This window comes from Harmonia axyridis, chromosome 3 (genome assembly GCF_914767665.1).
Source record: "Harmonia axyridis chromosome 3, icHarAxyr1.1, whole genome shotgun sequence".
NCBI lineage: Eukaryota > Metazoa > Arthropoda > Insecta > Coleoptera > Coccinellidae > Harmonia > Harmonia axyridis.
The window spans coordinates 20069267-20089255 of NC_059503.1; the positions used below are offsets into that span (position 1 = coordinate 20069267).

Consider the following 19989-nt stretch of genomic DNA (forward strand, 5'->3'; position numbering starts at 1 on the left):
AGTTCGAATCTATAACAATTCCATTCTACATCAATTTGACAAGTGATGTAACAGTTTATTCGGGAAATATTCCCCCGAATTACACTCGTGCATCAAAATGACCAGATAATTCCGCATTCCAGCGTGTTTTCTTTGAAAAACTGCATTCGGTCATTTTCATTTTTGGAGAAAGAGCCCGATACCGAAGGTGGAAGGGTGGAGGCCAGAATCAAATTTTAAGAACGTATTCGTACTTATCGTTTGAGAGCATTAGAGGTTGAAAATTCGAAAATAACAGGCAATGTGGACATTTTTTTAATTTCCAGAAAATGTTCAGTGGAGGGGATATGTTTCAGTCTGTTTGATCATTCAATATTGTTGCAACCTTCGCAAAATCTGTAATCAGTAAAACTCACATGAAGAAGTTATAATATGACGAAACGGATTTCGTTGAAATAAAAAATAACGGAAGACGGAAGTAGAGTAATATCTCTATTCATAATTTCAAGATTCAAGCTCAACTTGCATCAATCAAAGACCGAAACAATAAAATATTTGATCGATAGAAGTTCAGAATCCGATAAACCGCAAAATTACAAAGGATTTCACATTAATTTCCGACAGAAAGAAATATAGCTATCAATTGACACTTGCAATCTCTAGGGCTCCATTATTTTGTAATCGAGATGTACAGATAGCTTTGGAAGCTTCCTTCGATCACCAATAATAATTCAATGACCTGCCTCTCTTGAGAACACAGTGTTCATAAAGATATCGATCGCTCTTGCCTTTTGTCTTCGAAATTTTATCCTCTTCTAGATGCATTTGAAAGGCTGTATGATGATAAATCTTCGTCATAATTATATAATTATTCGAATTCTATCAATATTATGTTATTTATTGGGTTTTCCATGTGAGGAATTTATTTATTCAAGTTGGTACGTAAATCTGAAGTATGATCTTCCAATTTATACATCAAAAAGCCTTAAACTCCTTAATAAATTAGTTTGCCAATCATAATATTGAATATTTAATGACTGCAAATTAAGCTGATGAGAAATCTGTAAATAAATATATAAATAAAGATCTCAAGGCTACGAAGACCCGAAAAAACTTTGAACAATATAATTAATGGGGCCTTGAAATGAACCTGGAAAAAAACAGAGTACATGTGTATTAGTGGAGAACAGAAGGACATTTCACTAAATAAGACATAAGATCAAAGAATGCATTCATTACAAGGCGACAATGCCCTGTGAGTCATCCAGTGAGGAGGTGTAGTATATTCTTGCTAAGATCCAGATCTCGTTGTCAAAGTTTCGAAGAAACTTTTTGGAATAATCCAACCCAGGAAGATTCCGCCAGAGTGTTTCTCTTCGGGTTTTTTCCTTCTCCTAAAACCCTTTCTGGTAAGTACATTTGCCTATACCACAGAAAGGTTTCGGGCCAATAGAAGGATTTTGTCCTTCTTTTCTAGCAAGTTTGTTGGCCTCTTCATTCCCTTCAATTCCCGAGTTGCCAGGAACCCTGACTGAAAAGACTTTGTTATTCTTGCTTATTTCATTGAGGTTTTCTTCGGCACTCCAATATCATCTTAGAATTGATGATATTTGAGCTCAGTGCTTTGATTGCAGCCTGACTATCAGAATGTATGGCTATATCACATATTTGATAGTTTCTTCATAGGTTAATTTTCACACATCTTTCTATTGCCTAAAAGACACTTCGACATGGGCCTAATGATAGTGAGCATTTGGTGCCAGTCCCTATAGTGGTTTTAGAACTGTGTACCATTCAATGGTATTCTTTCTGAGAGCTGGCATTGTGGACTCCCTTTCCAAATCTTCTTCTGTACTTAGTATCGTAGTGAAGGTTTACACGATGCTAAATTTTTTTCATCATCTCATCACTGGGAAGGTTCGCTGATGGTATGTAATTGGTTAGGGGGGGACCCGGCTCTCTGATTCCTAATTCATTCATTACTGCTACCTTCCCTGGATAGTTGAAAGATGAAGAATTGGGTACGCTCTCATAGCTCCTGTGAAACAAATACACTCTAGTCTCTGTATTGTATCAAGAGCTTTCCTCGTGCTGTTCTGCCTTGCTCTGGATGACCATTTCAGTAGTATTTCCGTAAAAATTTAACCCTTTCTGACCAAGAATGTGTATTATATTTTGCATTTTACTAGTCCGATTTTGAATAATTTGACTATTTGAGTATTCGGGTTGAGGCAAAAATGATTTCATAGTAATGTCAGCTCCTTCGACTATAATTTTAGGATGATAATATTGTTGAAACGCAGATAACGTATTGCATTGATTTTGGGATCGAAAAACGAGGAAGCATAGTGCCTCTCTCATCAAAATGAATTTTCTTCTTGCTTATAAATTATGCTGCTCCAATCTGTCTTAGATATTTCCTTTTGAAATATATTATGAATCCATACCTTGATATTCAAAATGTTATCTTTCTCTAAAAGATATATTCAGAGTTATACCCCTAAGTAAACGTAGGAAAAAAACTAGATCGTTTATTATTTATTTCTTCACGCAATGTAAGTCTTTTCATTAGGTAATGCATCAGTCAACCCAATTATTTGCCTAGTCATAACCAGAGGTAAACATGAAGCTCACAAATAGATCACTTGGAAATTCAGTTCGAAAATATATTATTCTTTGAAGTATGGCCAGTGATATCAGATTTTTACAGTACTCATTGAAGTTCGAATTGAATTTTAGTTTCGATCCCTCATGTGGAAAAAAATCGTTACTGATTAAATTATTTTCTGTAATATCATTGATTTATACATTAATTCTAGCCATTCTGCATCTGATCAAAAAGATGTTATGGATATATGGAAAACTGCCATTACCTTCAGCAGCAATCGATTTTTTAACCGACGTACCTTATTTTTATTTTGATTTATATCTATTCTACGTTAGATGGAGGAAGTTCACCGAGATTGAAGAGTTACTCGATGCTTTGATAAGAATCGACAAAACTATTAATACCGCAAACAATACCATTTTAGAACTAGCTGTGTATCTTTTAGTCTGGGTGCTAGTATTTGTAGAGGCGATTAACAGACTAGTTGGCACAATAATAAGAACTGAATTCTTCGATATAATAACAAGTCTGCTACAACTCCAATCGAAAATAGCCTCCTGTCATCTCATTTTCATTTCTCTACAATTTCTGAATTGCATAGGAAATAGATATTTTTCTTTGAACCATTACCTCAAGATAAGCCGTGAAGAGGGAGTAAGGAATGAAATGTTGCTGAAGATATCGGTATCTCACTTGAAAATTCTGTATGAAGCCACAAATTACTTCAATTCTATTTTCAAATTTTATATGTTCTTCATGGTATATGCTTCCATTGTTAACATGCTGAGAGTATTGAATGTACTTATTTTGGAGGACGCAAATTTTTTAGGTTCATTTGTTGAAGTTTCAACTAATTTAATGTTTTTTGGCGTAAGTATGCAGAAATACAAAATAACCATCTATAGGATCTGAGTACCCATTGATCTATGAAATTTAGGAATTGTTATAGACACTTTCTACAATATAAAGCGTGATTTATATGAAAATTGACCAATCAAATAGTTATACCAGTGTGTTCCAAATATTAATAAAATTTTCGTAATTCATATTAAAAATTCTAGAAAAAATTTCGAAATTATATATGAATTATAATATAATTTGAAGAAATGTTTATTCATCTAATCAATTGTTGTAATATTTGAGGACATTTGAATTCATTGAAATCCATCAATACGATCCGTAACGTTTCAGTAAATTTATTTTCCTACTAGCGTTTCGAAAGTATTACTTTCCACACGCATTGACGTTTGGAAAGTAGTACTTTTCCAAATTCGTGCGGAAAAAAGCTCTGCTATTTACTTTCCGCAGGCATATGCGTGCGGAAAGTGAATAGCAAGGGGTTTTTCCGCACGCAAATATTATCGCATCAATCATAAAATTTTGGCATGTCTCTATGCGCCAATCATAAAATTCAAAAGTTTCTCTATGCGGCTGAGCGCACAAAAATATAACGTCAGTCGGTATCAAAACGAAAACTATCCGTGAAAGTGTTTGATTTACGCTAGTAGAAAAATATTGTTCCTAACTCATGTGGAAAGTGCCTTTTCCGCACTCGACAGCTTGACCGAACTCCGCTTCGCGTCGTTCGTTTCCTGCAGTCTCTTGCGGAAAAGTATCACTTTCCACACTTGCTAGGAAAACAACTATAGCAAGAAATTCTGAAAATTTCTAGCTCATTTGAAAACTCTTATCGTATTTTATAATGTGCATTACATATTTTTTGTAAAATTATTTCAATCCTATTTTGGAAAAATGGTTTACGAATGAATTGATCAGAGATTTTCATGGAATCTATTATGACTGAATAACATGAAATTTGAAGCGATCATTTCCAAACTTTCTAACTCAAGAATAAATCTTCATAAGAAATCAATACTAATGTAGTCATTTTTTATATTATTTTTATCGATGTAATGATACTACTCTAAAATATTTTACCCAATACCCAAAATGTATTCACTCAATAAATCAATATAAAAAAAATATTAATATAATAAATCCATAAAAAATATGAAGTATTATATGTTGAATTATTTCATTATATTTTTTCTAGTTTCTGGTCATTATTATTCTGAAATGTGATTGGGTTATGAGCGAATATCAAACAGTATGGCATCTATCCACTTACATCATCGTAGAGCAACTATCATCAGAAGAACATAGCTACTTGCATGAAAGCCGAATAAAAATCAGAAATAACAGTTTTAATCACTCGGTTCAATATGAAAAACAATTCATTCAATTGACAGAGTACATCAAGAAGTTCAAGATCCTAAGACCAAAATTTTCTGGAGCTGGATGTTTTGAAATTGACCGAACCATAATGGCAGCTTCTTTGGGTATTATCACAACATATTTTATAGTTGTGGTTCAATTCAATCCGAAGAAAATCAAAATGATTCATATGAAACCTGATAATTGATTCAATAATATACAAATACTGACTCATTATGTTATTACGAGAATTCTAAAAATATATCCTTAAAATCACAGGATATAGTTTTCAAACACAAATCCTTACCTTAATAAAGCGAATTAACTTTTTAAAGTATCTTCTTGTCATTTTTAACAACATATATATTCAAATTTATTTTATCAATAATAAACTTATAGTATCTGAGTATATTTTAGGTAGGTATAATATATTCAGCATATACTTCGGAAGCCATTGTTTTAGAGGAGTCATAAATTATATCATAATGTTTTTTATATTTTGGAGAGGCTTTCTCATCCAATTTCGAAGGTGTATCTGCTTCCACCTCCATAGCGCATCATAGTTACTTTGCCATAGAACTGTCGGATATATATGCCAGCCGGTTCTGATTTTCCGAAAGATGCGCAGCCAACGACGCCATCTATCGAGCAGACAAATAGTCTCTACAATAAAATTGAAATTCATTGAATTTTTTAGGATCGAATAACTCGATAATTGCTCTAGATACATAAATCGAACAAGGATAACTTTTTTGGTAGAATTTAATGCTTTTTAATATTCTCATTTTTTTACAATAGTTCAGGCGCAAAAAATTGTTTTAATGTACCTACTAAGCGCTCTCTAATAGCAATTCCAAATTGCTACAATCCTCCTACAATTCAGAAATTGGACATTCATAATAAATCTTTCTGTAGAATAAATGTCACTGTGACATTAACAGGACCCGTAGGTAGTCTAGCTGGTAATTCTCCTAATTATAGAAAATTATTAAATGTTAATAGATTTAAGGAAGTAATTTTAGTAGGCCATTAAAGCCTACAATGGAATTATTTTTCTTTATTTCATAGTTGAAATTCTTATCGAATCAATGTATGAACAGTTTCTGCAGAATTCACAGATTATTTTCCTTGACCATGAGTATTATAGATGACCACTATGTTTGGGAATATCTGGAAACAGCGGAAACAAAATCAAAAACTTGGTTATCATACGTTTTGGATTTCATCGTCACTCAACTATATATTTAAAAAGTGCAACCAATTTTTTCGAATAAATTTATTTATTATGGTAAATAATTCAATATTTCAAATAAAATTCACTCGCATTTATTCATTATCAGTTACTTTCTTATTTCATTATGTTTTTCATAAATTGTTCTGTTATATGTGCTGTTATCATCATTAAATGAGAATTCGGTATAAACTCTTTCATTTCAATAAGTGTTATGACTTTATGTCAGACAAATATTTGAAGTTTCCACACGATCAGTAATACATCTACAATTATGTCTCATTGCTATTATCGAAGGAAAAACTAGATCGAAGTATTAATTGCTTTAACAGCGTGTCTTTTTTAATCACGTAATGCGTTCATCAAACAAGTTGTTTCACTAATTATGATCGAATATAAACACAAATGCATCACTTGGACATTCGTTTCGATGAGAATATGTCTAGTGACATCACATTTCTGCAACGATCATTAAAGTTCGAATTCAATTTTGGAATTGAAATCTCAAGCAAAAAAAAGTCCGTCCTAGTAAAATTTATTTCTATAATATCATTGATTTATACAGTTATTTTAGCCATTTTACATCTGATCAAAAAATGTTTATGGAATTATGGAAATTTGCCGTTTACATCAGCAGCAATCGATTTCTTAACTGATTTACCTTATTGTTATTGGGATTTAATACTATTTTACATCAGATGGAAAAAGATGAATACAATTAAGGAGTTACTCGGTGCTTTGATAAGAATCGACGAAACTATCGTTGGTGAACACAATCATCCATCTCTAGAAATAATAGTGTATATTGCACTCGGTGCTCTAGTATTATTCCATTCAATTTTTAGAGTGCTTGTCAAAGTACACAGAAATGCATTTTTCGAAATAATAAGGAGTCTGTTACAACTTCAAACAGGAATAGCCTTTTACCATATTACTTTCATTTCTCTGCAATTTCTTAGTTGTATAGGAAATAGATATATTTCATTGGGCCATAACCTCATGAGAAATTATAAAAAAGGGATGAGAAATGGAATAATACTGAATATATCAATGACTAATTCGAAAATTTTGTGTGAAGCAACGAATCACTTCAATTCTATATTCAAATTTGCTATGTTCTCGATGGTATTTTCTTCTATAGCTTATATGTTGAGAATATTGAATGAACTCATTTTAGAAAGCACATATTTCTTACATGCATTTGTTGATGTTTCCAATAATTTGATCTTTTTTCTGGTAAGTATGATAAAGACCTCTGATAAAGATGGGAAGTATAAAATTCATAATAAATATTTGACGACAACTAAAATCATTTATATTTGATACCCTTTATCTCAACTTTTTAGGCCTTTGTGAGAACTTTTAGAGATAGTATTCCTTGTTACCCATCGAACGATTCACTGAAATCAGAAAATATCATTAATTGAAAAACCCTCATTTTGATTGAAATACCTTAGAATCGTTCAGAAAGCAATCATTCTCTTGAAATTATTACAATTATGTTTGAGTTTGAGTAAAACTTGTTATTTCACTATGATTTCAAATATAACTACTCGTAATTTTTTTCTGCACGAAGCTTTTTTATATATTAAAATAGTTGAAATTTGCCGTGTTTCTGAAAATGTATTGCCAAGTTTCATGTTAATTGTTTTCTTTTATATTTTTTGTAGTTTTTCATCATAATTATTCTCAAATGTGATTGGATTATAAGCAAATATCAAACAGTATGGCATATATCCCAGCACATTATCGTAGAGCAACTATCATCAGAAGACCATTGTTCCCCGAAAAGAAGCCAAGTGAAAATCAGAAATTATAGATGTAACCACTCGATGCAGTATGATTTACAATTCCTCCAGTTAATAGGGTACATCAAGAAGTTCAAAATCCTTCGACCAAAATTTTCTGGAGCTGGATGTTTCGAAATTGACAGAACCATAATGGTAGCATCATTGGGAATTATAACAACATATTTCATAGTTGTAGTTCAATTCAACCCGGAGAAAATTAAGATGATTGGTTGGAAAGTTTGGAATAGTTAATGAAAAACACATTCATTCATTATATTTATAAGTAGTAGTGAATTCAAAATCAAAATATCTACTCATAATTATTTTCAAGATGTTGTATTCAACTGTTCGTTCTATAGCCTAAGAAAATTCAGAAATATGGTAAAAATCCCTTTACGCATAATAAAGTGTTTACTGCTCCTTAGACTGACTTCAATGACTACTATTGGAGACAGAAACAATATTTCTGGGTTATAATCGATTATTGTTCAATCCATTGAGAAAGGATGAACGAAGGTCATCACAAACATATAGTTATTATTTCGTACCGGCGCATTCGCCAATTTGCGTGGTATCATTTCTCACTTCTAGGCTCAACCTTAACGTCCATTTACTGACCACTAAATCATGGTCAATAATAAAATTGAGAAACGTGTTTCCACGTTTCCACGCAAATTTAAGCTTGATACAAAATTTCATGTGGATGGCCACACCAAAAATAGGGAAAATTCGATCAAAAAATTTAAAGAAATCACTGAATATTTTCGCAACGACAAAATTGACTAGGTTGAATTTTATTATTATAAGTAAACTATACCACCCAAAATTTCATGCCAAATTTTAAGAGGGTCGCATCATCTAGGTAAATTCACCAACAAGAATAGCATTAGTGGCATCCTAATGAATCATATCTTATAAGATATAAAAAAGTCCCTCCCCGATAGACGCATGAATTATGAGTGCTCAAAAGCTCTTCTTTTTTATAAGAACGAATATATACTCACTCACGCTAAAATGTAAATTCCTACGCTCATTTGGATCGAAAACAATGTGGAGAAATGGCTCATTAAACACAAGAATATGTAATTACACGTGTAACAAATTGGAAAATAAACAAAATCTCAACCCGATTAGACCTCTAATCACGGAAATATATTCTTCTTGAATTTTCTATGGTTCTAATCATGTGACCAGCTTGAGATTCTGTATGGAGGTTGGAAACTCCGTCCAACACTTAATTTTGCACGAAGCTTGAAATGATTATCCTATATTTGCAGAGAGAATCTTAACCTGATCGGATCTATAATCACTAATTGGTATTTAATTTTTTTTTCAATATTCTTCTTCAACTTTTCATAGTTCTGTCGATGTGAACAGCTTGTGAACAGTATATCAAATCAATACCCAAAATTTCAACTCTGTTTGATTAATTTCAGAAATATAGGGTAATTCTGTTTCGATATGCTTCTGAACATTTTTATAGTTCTGAAGACGCTATGAAAATGAAATTTTACACGAGGCTTTAAATCCACATTCTTCATCCAAATGCTTATTTTCATTCTGATCGAATCTTTCGAAAATATAGAAAATTCTTAATGTCCATATTTACGGAAATCATAGTCGGATTTATTTATTTTTTTATTTATTTATTTAATTTACGTGTCTCAACACTAATGGTCATTGACACGAGGGACTGTTACAATCTCTTTATCATATTATATGTAATATCAATTTCACAACATTCTTATAATCTACCTATTTGGATAACATTCAGAAAATTTAATGTATTTTCAACTGCATCGTGTGAGCTAAGATTGTCCTTCAGGTTATCCTTCAGTCCACATCTACGACGAGCATCTTCGTGTTGGGGGCAGTGTACTATAATGTGCTGTACTGTTTGGCGAGTACCGCAGTATTCGCAACTGGGAGCATCATCATTTGACATTAGATGGCCGTGGTTTAATCGTGTGTCCTATTCTGAGTCTTCGAATATTTATCTTGTCCTGTCTTCTAAGGAAACTAATTTTGGGGGGGCTGTCTACTTTGGGTTGGATTTCGTGGAGTTTTTGGTTGCATACATCCCATCGGATTCGCCACTCTCGGACAGATTTCTTCTTGAGGGCAGCTTTGAGGTCTACATGAGGAAGGATGTCAGATATGGATATCTCTGAAGTTCTTACTAGATTTGCCTCACGGTCGGCTTGTTCGTTGTCGCTTATCCCCATATGAGATGGAATCCAGATAAAGGTGATGGATATGTTTTTGGTGACTTTCAATTCATGACACTTTTCTAGGATTTGTTGGACCAATACATTTTGTGTGTAGATGTTAGCAATAGTCTGGATGGTAGAAAGAGAGTCCGTTATGATTGCAATCTTCTTTGCTTGGGTCATGTCTATATGGAGGGCTTTATATATAGCGAAGACTTCACCTGTATATATACTGCATATTGGGGAAAGTTTGTATGATGTTGTTGAACTGGTGCTGTCAATGAGGGAACATGCAAGTCCTTGTGTGTCTTTTGATGCATCGGTGTATATGTGTTTGTCATATTTTCCTTCATCCAGTAGTTTGAGAAATGAGTTTCTGAATATAGCGGGAGGGTAGTTTGTTGTTCGTATTCATTCAGAGAGTTGTTGACCGCAGGCTGATGTCTTGCCCAGGGAGCATGTTCAGAGAGGGTCATTAGAGTTACAGATCTCAAGTCCGTTGATTCTGCAAATTGTTGGAGAATTTCTGATATTGAAGGTAGTATTTTTGGGATTGCAGTAGCTGGGTTCCGAGGGCTCTTAACGGTGTTGTGTAAGGGATGCTTTGGGATGGCAGATATTTTACAAGCGTAAAATAGAATATTTTGTCGTCTGAGAAAGTCCAGCGGTAGTTCCTGAGTCGGATTTGCTCATTTAGAGAGAACAAGTACCACGTGATTACACAGTTCGAAATGAAATTAGAGATATTTTTTCTTACAAATCATCAATTTATATGAGATTTTCCCATAAGTTCTTTGAACAATAATCGACTTTGTAGTATTTCAATTTTTTTATTCACGAATGGAAAACAATAATATTGTTGGTAACTTTTCGTTTTTCGCAAAAGAATTGAATTGAAACATCCAACAAAAGATCATTACAAAAGAGGCTTTCTGAAGCAATTCCTTTCGACTAATATTGTGATATTCGTAACTTTTATTCCTTTGGGCAAATATTGACAGATCACGAGAATGTCACTTGGTGGTGTTCCCCCTTAACTAACCTAAAAATTTTAAGCTTCAAGGTTTTTCAATTCTAAAACTATCTATGGATAGACAGAATTGAATTCGAGGACGGTTTCAACATCCGTGAATCGAAATTTATAAGTTAAGACCATTCCCGGCTCAAAATTCGATAAATACTGACATTATGACGAAATGAGAGAGCAATCTGTCCTGTGAGCGAGCGCTCAATTATCAAATGGATAGTAATTCCCACCTATTACTCAATCCAAAATAGTCCGTGAATGGATAACTCCCAGCAAACATAAATATTTTCTTTCCATTTGTCGATTGATCTCTCATTATGGATGCATCCATTGTTCATTATACAATTTCCTCCTTTCGAGATCTTCAGACCCAATTTCAATATGGAAGTAGCGTCCCGGCAGAGAGCTTTTTTACATGAACTTGCGAATTCAAGCTCGAATTCACGAAGAATTCATAATTAAATACAAATATTTTACATTACATTCCAGGAAGAGACCTCAGCTCAATCATGCATAAACTTCAATTTCAAAATGAAACGAGCGCAGGCTTCTAAGAGGAATGTTCAGGAATTTTTCATGTTCCAACGTCTGAAGGTAAATTTTTAATTCCTCGATTCCGTGCTCAGATTGCAAACTGCAGTAGATGGATAAATAATTGCTTGTAATTTGAGAAGGAAGAAAAAATATAATTCAATTTCAATTCAGGATTGTCCTAATTGATTTTTTTCTGTAAAAATTGATTGTTCTCGCTAAGGTCATAGGAATGGAGTGAATTCGTCAATATAGTCATTACTGACAATATTTACTGGTTTTGTCTTACTTCATTCAGCCTTAGAATATTCCAGGGATGCCTTCATGATTTATTCGTTTGAGTATTTGATCTTTTATTCATGTATCTGTTGTATCTAACGGGTTTTTTTTTTTTCGAGGTATATAACTTTAAGTTAGCATTACTGTTCAAGATGGCGACCGATTTAACAGCTGTCAAGTAATTTATTCTCAGTTTGGTTTGGCAATTCATCATGAGTAGACTCACGCCTGAACAACGCTTGCAAATAGTGAAATTTTATTTCAAAAATAATGGTTCTGTGAGGAATACTTATCGCGCACTACGTCCATTTAATTTTGTTTAGCGATGAAGCGCAATTCTGGTTAAATGGCTACGTCAACAAACAAAACTGCCGCATTTGGAGTTAAGCTAATCCTCAAGTGTATGTCGAAACACCGTTACATCCAGAAAAACTGACTGTTTGGTGCGCTTTATGGGCTGGTGGAATCATTGCTCCGTACTTCTTAAAAAACGATGATGGCCAGAACGTTACAGTCAATGGTGATCGGTATAGAGCCATGATTACTAACTTTTTCATTCCTGAATTGAACAACCATGATGTCCAGGAGCTGTGGTTCCAACAAAACGGCGCAACATGTCACACAGCTCGTGCCACAATCGATTTATTGAATGACACGTTTGGTGACCGCCTAATTTCACGTTTTGGACCTGTGAATTGACCTGCAAGATCTTGTGATTTAACACCGTCGTGTTATTGCCGATATACGGCCACAAATGTTAGAAAAAGTCATCGAAAATTGGACGTCCAGATTGGACTACATCCGAGCCAACCGTGCCAGAAATCATATATAAAATGTAAAGCCACAAGATTATCTTGCGGATAAATAAAATTCATGTCTATCGAATAATCCATCGTTGTTTTATTTCAATTTAAAGTTCTATAGCTCTAAAAAAACACCCTTTATATCTAGTTTTGCAGAAAGGTATTATTCAAAAAATGTATTTGAATTTTTTTTCAGGAGACCAAAATAAGTAAATTCCATTAAACAGTAGTTTTCCACAGGTTGGGATGCGATAACTATACAGGGTGTTTCATTGGGAAACGGAAATACTGCATATTTGGCAAATATGTTCCTAATTGAAAGCCCAAACGTATCATGCAATAACCGCCTTGAAAATCCAGGTCCGGGTTAACAAAAAATTATGAATCGTTTGAATCCTCGAAATAACACCCTGTACATCGGAATTTTGAAAATCTGTTCTAATATTCGGAAACACCACTAAAAACTAAACTGAGACGTGTACTTAAAATTTTCACGCAGACAGTTTTACAACGTAAAAGTAAAGTTTTTAGAACTTGGATACCTGAAAGTGGTTTGAAGTGATTTTTAACAATGAATTATCAAAAATTTTGAATCCATGTATTTATTTCCCTGTTAACTAAGTAATTCAGTTCAAATTAACTATTTTTGCCAGCAATTAACTATGCGGACCTCTGCAATACGAAAATTCACGAATTAATTAACGTTATATCATCAATGCTAGCTTGTCATACTCCGAAGTGAGTTAATGCCCTCAGTATCTAGAGGATATGAATTACTGCGATGACATGTGGAATTATTAACAGGGTTCACTCTGTGTTCTGAACACGGAGTTTGCCAGAAAACTGTCCGGAACTTCCGATTCCTGACTGCATCAATTGATAGGGGACTGAATAGTTGAAATTTAGTTGTTAATTCAATATGCACAGAAGTGTCATACCAAGAAATAATTTCTTCTCCTTTGGCTTTTTATAGAGAAGCCCAAATTTCGTGAAGATCGTATTACTGTCGGATTGAATTTAATTCTATGAGCGTATACGCTTTCAACACTTCAGCCAATCTATAATTCATACTGAAGAATCTCCAGTGTTTGTGGAGGATTGGCTTCTACCCATTATGTCCCACTTATGTTCGATAGGTGAAAGGTCGTGAGATATGGGTGGCCACGGTAAAATATTGACGTTAGCCTCTTCGGAGTGCTCCATAAAATGCAATCCTTGCAATGTAGGGACGGGCATTATCCTATTGAAAATCTGATCCTCCAGCTCCTGATGCAAGATAGCAAGATACACCAGTCAAAACGTTGCTGTCGATGATAAGCCTTCAGCTATTAGCCCAATTGAATAGTCCCCGGTCTGATTCACAGATGGCGGTGCTAATATTAAATTCATATAATTTTTAGTTAGTACCAACCTCCAAACGATACGTGTCAAAATTTGACAACAGTCTGACCATTACTTTGTGAGATATTGCGTTGTGTGTGTAGCTACTTTTGTTATTTGAAAAATATGGAAAAAAAATAATTTCGTTTGCTGATAAAATATTGCTTTTTGAAGGGAAAAAATACAGTTGAAGCAAAATCTTGGCTTGATGGAGAGTTTTCGGGGTCTGCACCAAGAAAATCAACCATCATTGATTGGTATGCTAAGTTTAAACGTGGTGAAATGAGCACCGAAGACGGCGAACGCAGTTGACGCCCAAAAGAGGCTGAAACCGACGAAAAAATCAAAAAAGTTTAAAAAATAATTTTGAATGACCGTAAAGTGAAGTTTATCGAGATAGCAGACATTGTGAAGATATCATCTGAACGTGTACATCATATCATTGCATGAATTGAGCTTCGAATTGCTTCTGCATCCACCGTATTCGCCAGATCTGGCCTTCAGCGGTTTTTATCTGATCTCAGACCTCAAAAAAATGCTCACTGGAAAGAAATTTAGCACCAATGAAGAAGTAATTGCCGAAACTGAGGCCTATTTTGAAGCGAAAGACAAATCGTTCTACAATAATGGTATCGAAAAGTTGGAAGATCGCTATAATCGCTGTATCGCCCTCGAAGGCAACTATGTTGAATAATAAAATCGAATTTTGCCAAAAAAAAACCTGTTTTACTATGGTAGACCGGCAGTGGCGACGACAGCTTTCAAAAACTGGGGTGGTCAAGAGGTGGCCGGAATTTTTTTGGGGGGGCCAAAGTAAAGCGAAATTGTAGTTCTGCTGTACTTTAGCCTTAGGATGTCAAATTTTAGGGGGGCTAGCAGAATTTTAGTAAAACGTCAAAATTTCGATGGCTACTATATTATTTTGACTGACTATTCTTTACTGCGTATACCCGGTTAAAAATGTCTGCTAAGTTTTTTCAAAAAATTCAAACGCCTTCTTGGCGTCGAATTTTTTATGTCACAGTCTAAGAGGCACCTTGAATGTAGAATCCGAATTATCACAAGAAACTTCTTCCGAGAAAATAAGATCACGACACTGCTATTCATTGAACTAAGTAAACACAATCGTTAAATTAAACGATCCCAGAATCGAGCGATACAAACTTGCACGGTTTAAAACTAGTTTTAGTCGTCGAATTTTGGATTTAATAGTTACAATTGAAATTAATCCTCACATTATTGGCTTTACGATGCACCTACATTGCTAACGAATGTCGGATTTTCTTGTGATGATTCAAACTAATGAAGTTTGCGAGTTAAGTAGAATCTATTCGATGAATCCCTAGAGAAAATCCTACAAAAGTATACAAGGTGTTTCATGTTCTTAGTGCGAATACAGGAAAATTTGGATTGGCAGTATAGCCAATAGGCTTGTTTCATAGAGAATTCAGTGTAGTTTATAAAAGTACAGTTGTTTTTGAAAAATTGATGTGCACGGTATTTAACTAGATGTATTAACATCAAAAATATAATTTAATAGCCCAGACCTATCTAAGTCATGATTCACCAGAACTGAATATTGGACACTGCTCTAGGTCTAGAAATTTTCATGAATATACTATGGAAGTATTTACGGGTTATTCCGCTTGAAATTATAAAATTCATAAAACACCTTGTATCTCATGAGATAATAGTAAAAACATCCTGTATATTGAAGTCGTCAATTTTTCTGTTCAAAATTGTCACTTATTATAGGTATGGATACTATATACGATAATATATCATTTTTATCTCGATGTTTTGGATAATTTTATTAGTTTTCACTCAATCATATCCACTCATTGAAGCTTTTATATTAAGTTCTTGGATTCTCCTAAGCTTTGAATGAAGTTGAAAGTTAGATATCTAAAAAATTTTAGGTATTATTTTTATAACTATTTCAGGAAAAAGCGAGGCTGGTTTTGAATTGATTGTCAACAATATACCCATGACAGGCTATAAAACAATGTTTTTGAATTTGTAAGAATGCAAATCACTTACTTAATGGCCAGGATGATAATAAGAAGGTTTACTGCAAGAATGTTGAAAAATATATTCGTTATTTTGAATAATACTTTTGTGTTATATAATTATAACATTTTGAACAAAGAACACTTGAGTTAATTTGAATGATGGAATCCCTATCATTGGTTTTATATTTGTTGGAATTCCTTTTCAAAAATAATATAAAATTAATAAATCAAATTCCGTTATTCAAAAAAAGTGGGACAATTAATATTTCGTCATTTGAAATTAATATGCTTCCGATCACAGGTTATCAGTCCTAAACCAATAGCAAAATCATGAATCGATTCAATGACATTCCTCTTCAGATATCTAACTTAATTTTGAATAACTTTTTTTTTCAAAAGATTTCTTATTCCGTTACTATGTAGGAGTAATTTTTATTTCTCACAGTTATTGAAATTTTATTTTTTTTTAATACCTAATATCAAAGGTTCTTTTTCAAGGGTACCCAATAAACCAAATTGTTACCGTCCATAAAATCTCAAGTGTCCTTAAAATGATCTATTGTCGGTAGCGCAAATTGATGTTGAGTAAATATTTTCGCTTTTACCTGTCAAACGTAATGGCTTTCAACCGGATGGCGCCATTATATTCATCCGGATACATGACTCCATACTTATCTGAAAAAAACCTTCGTTCCTAGAATTGTAACTTTTTTGAGAAATATATTTCTTTCAAGTTTTTTTATTTATTTAATGAATATAGCTAGTACCTTCTCTCTTGGGACAAAAGGAAATAGAAGTACCAAATTTATATTCGAGTTTCACAAAACTTTGATCAACTCGTTGATTTAATTTGAAATCTTAGATGGTGGATTCAAAATGAACAGAAATGTCTCATATTTCCAATTGTTACAGTCACTATAATAAAAGGATTCAAAAAAAATTCAGTTCGAAATTATGACTGCTTCGAATCAATGATTTTTAGAATTGGTAACTTAAAATTCAAATTTTGTAAAAATAAATATGTTTCAATAGCTAATTGTGTAATGATAAAATTTCGAAGATATATCATACTTACAAGGGCACAATAGACCATTAGTTCGCAGTAAAACGAAACCTCCTCAATTAAATTTAAATCTAATATATCATACTTACATGCAAAAACATTGAATATTTATTCTAATGTAATAATTATATGTTTTCTCAAAATAAACATACAAAAAATATAGAGGTATTTATTTTTCGAAATATTGGCCTGTGCGTAATAAAGTCTCAAATATTAAATATGTCCTAATAATATTTATGCCTTTATATATTATTTTCATTTGATTGCTTTAAATTAATTGATATTTTTCTCGATATAATAACCGAAATTCTGCTAGATTTCTACTGCTACGGTGGAATGTGGTTTTGGTTTTTTAGGTACTGAAATAAACTTCTGAAATTGTTCAAGAAAAAAAATTGGAATGTGTAGAATGAAATTTAGGAAGGAAATCAGTTACATTGATTCTCCTAGCTCGGTAACACAACCTATGAAGCCAAAAAACAAGGAAATCATTTCTCTATAAGTTAGCAACATAATAATGAAATTGAAAATATATATTCTTACGATGATACTGAATATAATACTTTTATACCTCGTCATAACATAATTTTCTAACTTTGAGCCGAGGATGGTGTCAAAGGATAAGGTTCGACTAACTGATGATAAATCAGTCCTCAATTTCGATTATGTATGTCCGCCCGTTAACACAATTACTCTAGAATAAGAAGACCTAGAAATTTTTAAGGTAGGTTCAGATCTCTTATATAATCCCTTCCTGTTATTTTCAAAACTACATATGCGATCGAGAAAAGAATGTGCATTTAGATGTAGGTAGTATCACAATTTTAGGCACAAAATTGCGAGTTGATCGCTTAACCTAAACTATATAGAAAATCCAATAAGAATATGGAAAAAATATTATTTGTTACTTCCGAGTACAGAAATTGGGTGCCACGTGCAAAATTTCCAGCTGATCACATAATCAAAATTGAAGGAAATATTGAAATTGAATTGCGCTCAAATTCACTTCAGTGTTTTCCTCATTTCTTTCGATATTCTGCTCGTGAAATTGTTATTTCAAATTCACTTGCAAAATCTAAAATCAGTGAAATCTGTTGTCATTGAAATGTTAGGTTCGTTTCTCGATGTTCTGCTTGAATTTTATATGGTTCTAATGAAGCTATAAACACGAAATTTTTCAAAAAACTTCCATCATCCGTCACGATCGTTTTATCATTTTCATTCGATTTTATATTCCAAAACTTACAATACGGGCAAATTTTTTTAATAACTATTAATGAAATTCAGAAAACATATTGATTACCTACATATACCTAATACTGCTTTTTTGGTTGGAAATCAGGATATCAAATGAACCAGTGAATTTCACCATATGGTCTAAGTACTTGATAATATTTTTAGAGCCTTCATTTGCGCATCTTATAAATCGATAATATACAGGGAGTTCAATTTGAAATTTGACAAACTATATTTCATACCCTGTATTGCGCTAGTCCATTTCAGGTTTACCCTTTGAGAGAGTAATTCATGTTTGATATTTAACCAGGATTAAATTCCAATAAGACTAACCATAACTTATAATATTCCGAGAAAATAACATTGTAAAAAAACATGCTATGTTAAATATCTCGATAACCATCAATATTTTCAAAATAAGAGTTGATAGGATAGGATAGGATAGGATCATTTCACATGTAGAAACTAAAAAAGTTATCAAAAAAAACGGGGCTTCACAATTAACTTGGAAACCGTCCAGGAAGAACTGAACACCCTGATGTGTGACCGCGCCACTGTTCCAGAACCCTGTATAATAAAAAAAAATTACAATAACATTTTCCGTTCCGCCAATAAAACAAATATTCTTTAATTTCTTGTCATTAGTCACTACCCATTCTTTCACGAAAAGTAGGCCAGACCTTCCCTACTTTCTACAAAAAAATAATTCTCTTCTACAGGAAGAAGTCAAGTACCTACAACAATAGGGCATTAGCGGGTCCAAGTGAAATAAAAGAAATATTGGTAGAGATAAGAAATTCCAATGGTAGTCTAGTATTCCGCAAGGGTAAATCCCTCCCCCTGAGGAGTATAAATATTTCTACTTCGCAACTCAGCAATCAGTTACACAAGTACCTACCTGCAGTGCAAATTGCCGAAATTTCGTGAATCCCAAATCCAAAGTAAGTGCAGATCAACTTTTTTAATTTTTCTATTTTTTATGATTTTTTTCTTCCAATAAAAATTGCGACATAAAAAACTATTCGTGAGGTTTTAAAAAACACGCAAGATCATTAATAAATACCTACTTTATACTAGGTACTTACAACGTTAAATACCTCCCAAAGAAATTGGAAATTTGAATTTTTTCAAATTTTTTCCTTTCTTTTATTCCCTGTATTCAACTGATCGTTGATCCAAGTGAGGTACTTTTAGTTAAAGTACCTATGAAAGCGCATTTTTCTGTCCAATTCTTTCGATTATTACAAATTCTTTTCAATTTGATACCTAAGTATTACATATATGTATATGATGTTTATTATGTATAAAAAATACCCACAGTCATCAAATAAAAAAATGCTATTCTATTCTGTCGAAAAACACAAACTAAATCATAATATTATAAGAAAAAATTCTGGAACATTACCAATTTTACAATCATATTTGATCAATGTAACTATAGTTCGTTTCCTTTTCTCTAAATACTCATATTCTGTAAAAATTAATACCTGTAATACTTAGAGGAATTGAACATTGAACCATGTGTCAATGGCCTATTTGTGGAGACACGTTAATTTAAATTAAAAAAATTCCCACCGCTATTAAATTCTGTTCCCCATACTAAATGTTTTCCATGGAACTCTCTAG

At 32.9% G+C, this 19989-nt stretch overlaps 1 protein-coding gene across 2 annotated transcripts in view; it reads left to right on the forward strand.

Moving 5' to 3' along the window:
- The window catches only part of LOC123675517, a 49369-nt gene that overhangs the window by 26102 nt on the left and 3278 nt on the right, over nt 1–19989 (forward strand). The window contains exon 2 of one of the 2 annotated variants that reach the window (XM_045610880.1): nt 19083–19304. The exons of the other annotated variant lie outside the window; for it this stretch is intronic. The gene's annotated coding sequence lies outside the window, so the exon portion shown is untranslated. The remainder of the gene's footprint in view (nt 1–19082; nt 19305–19989) is intronic. 2 annotated transcript variants of the gene reach the window in all.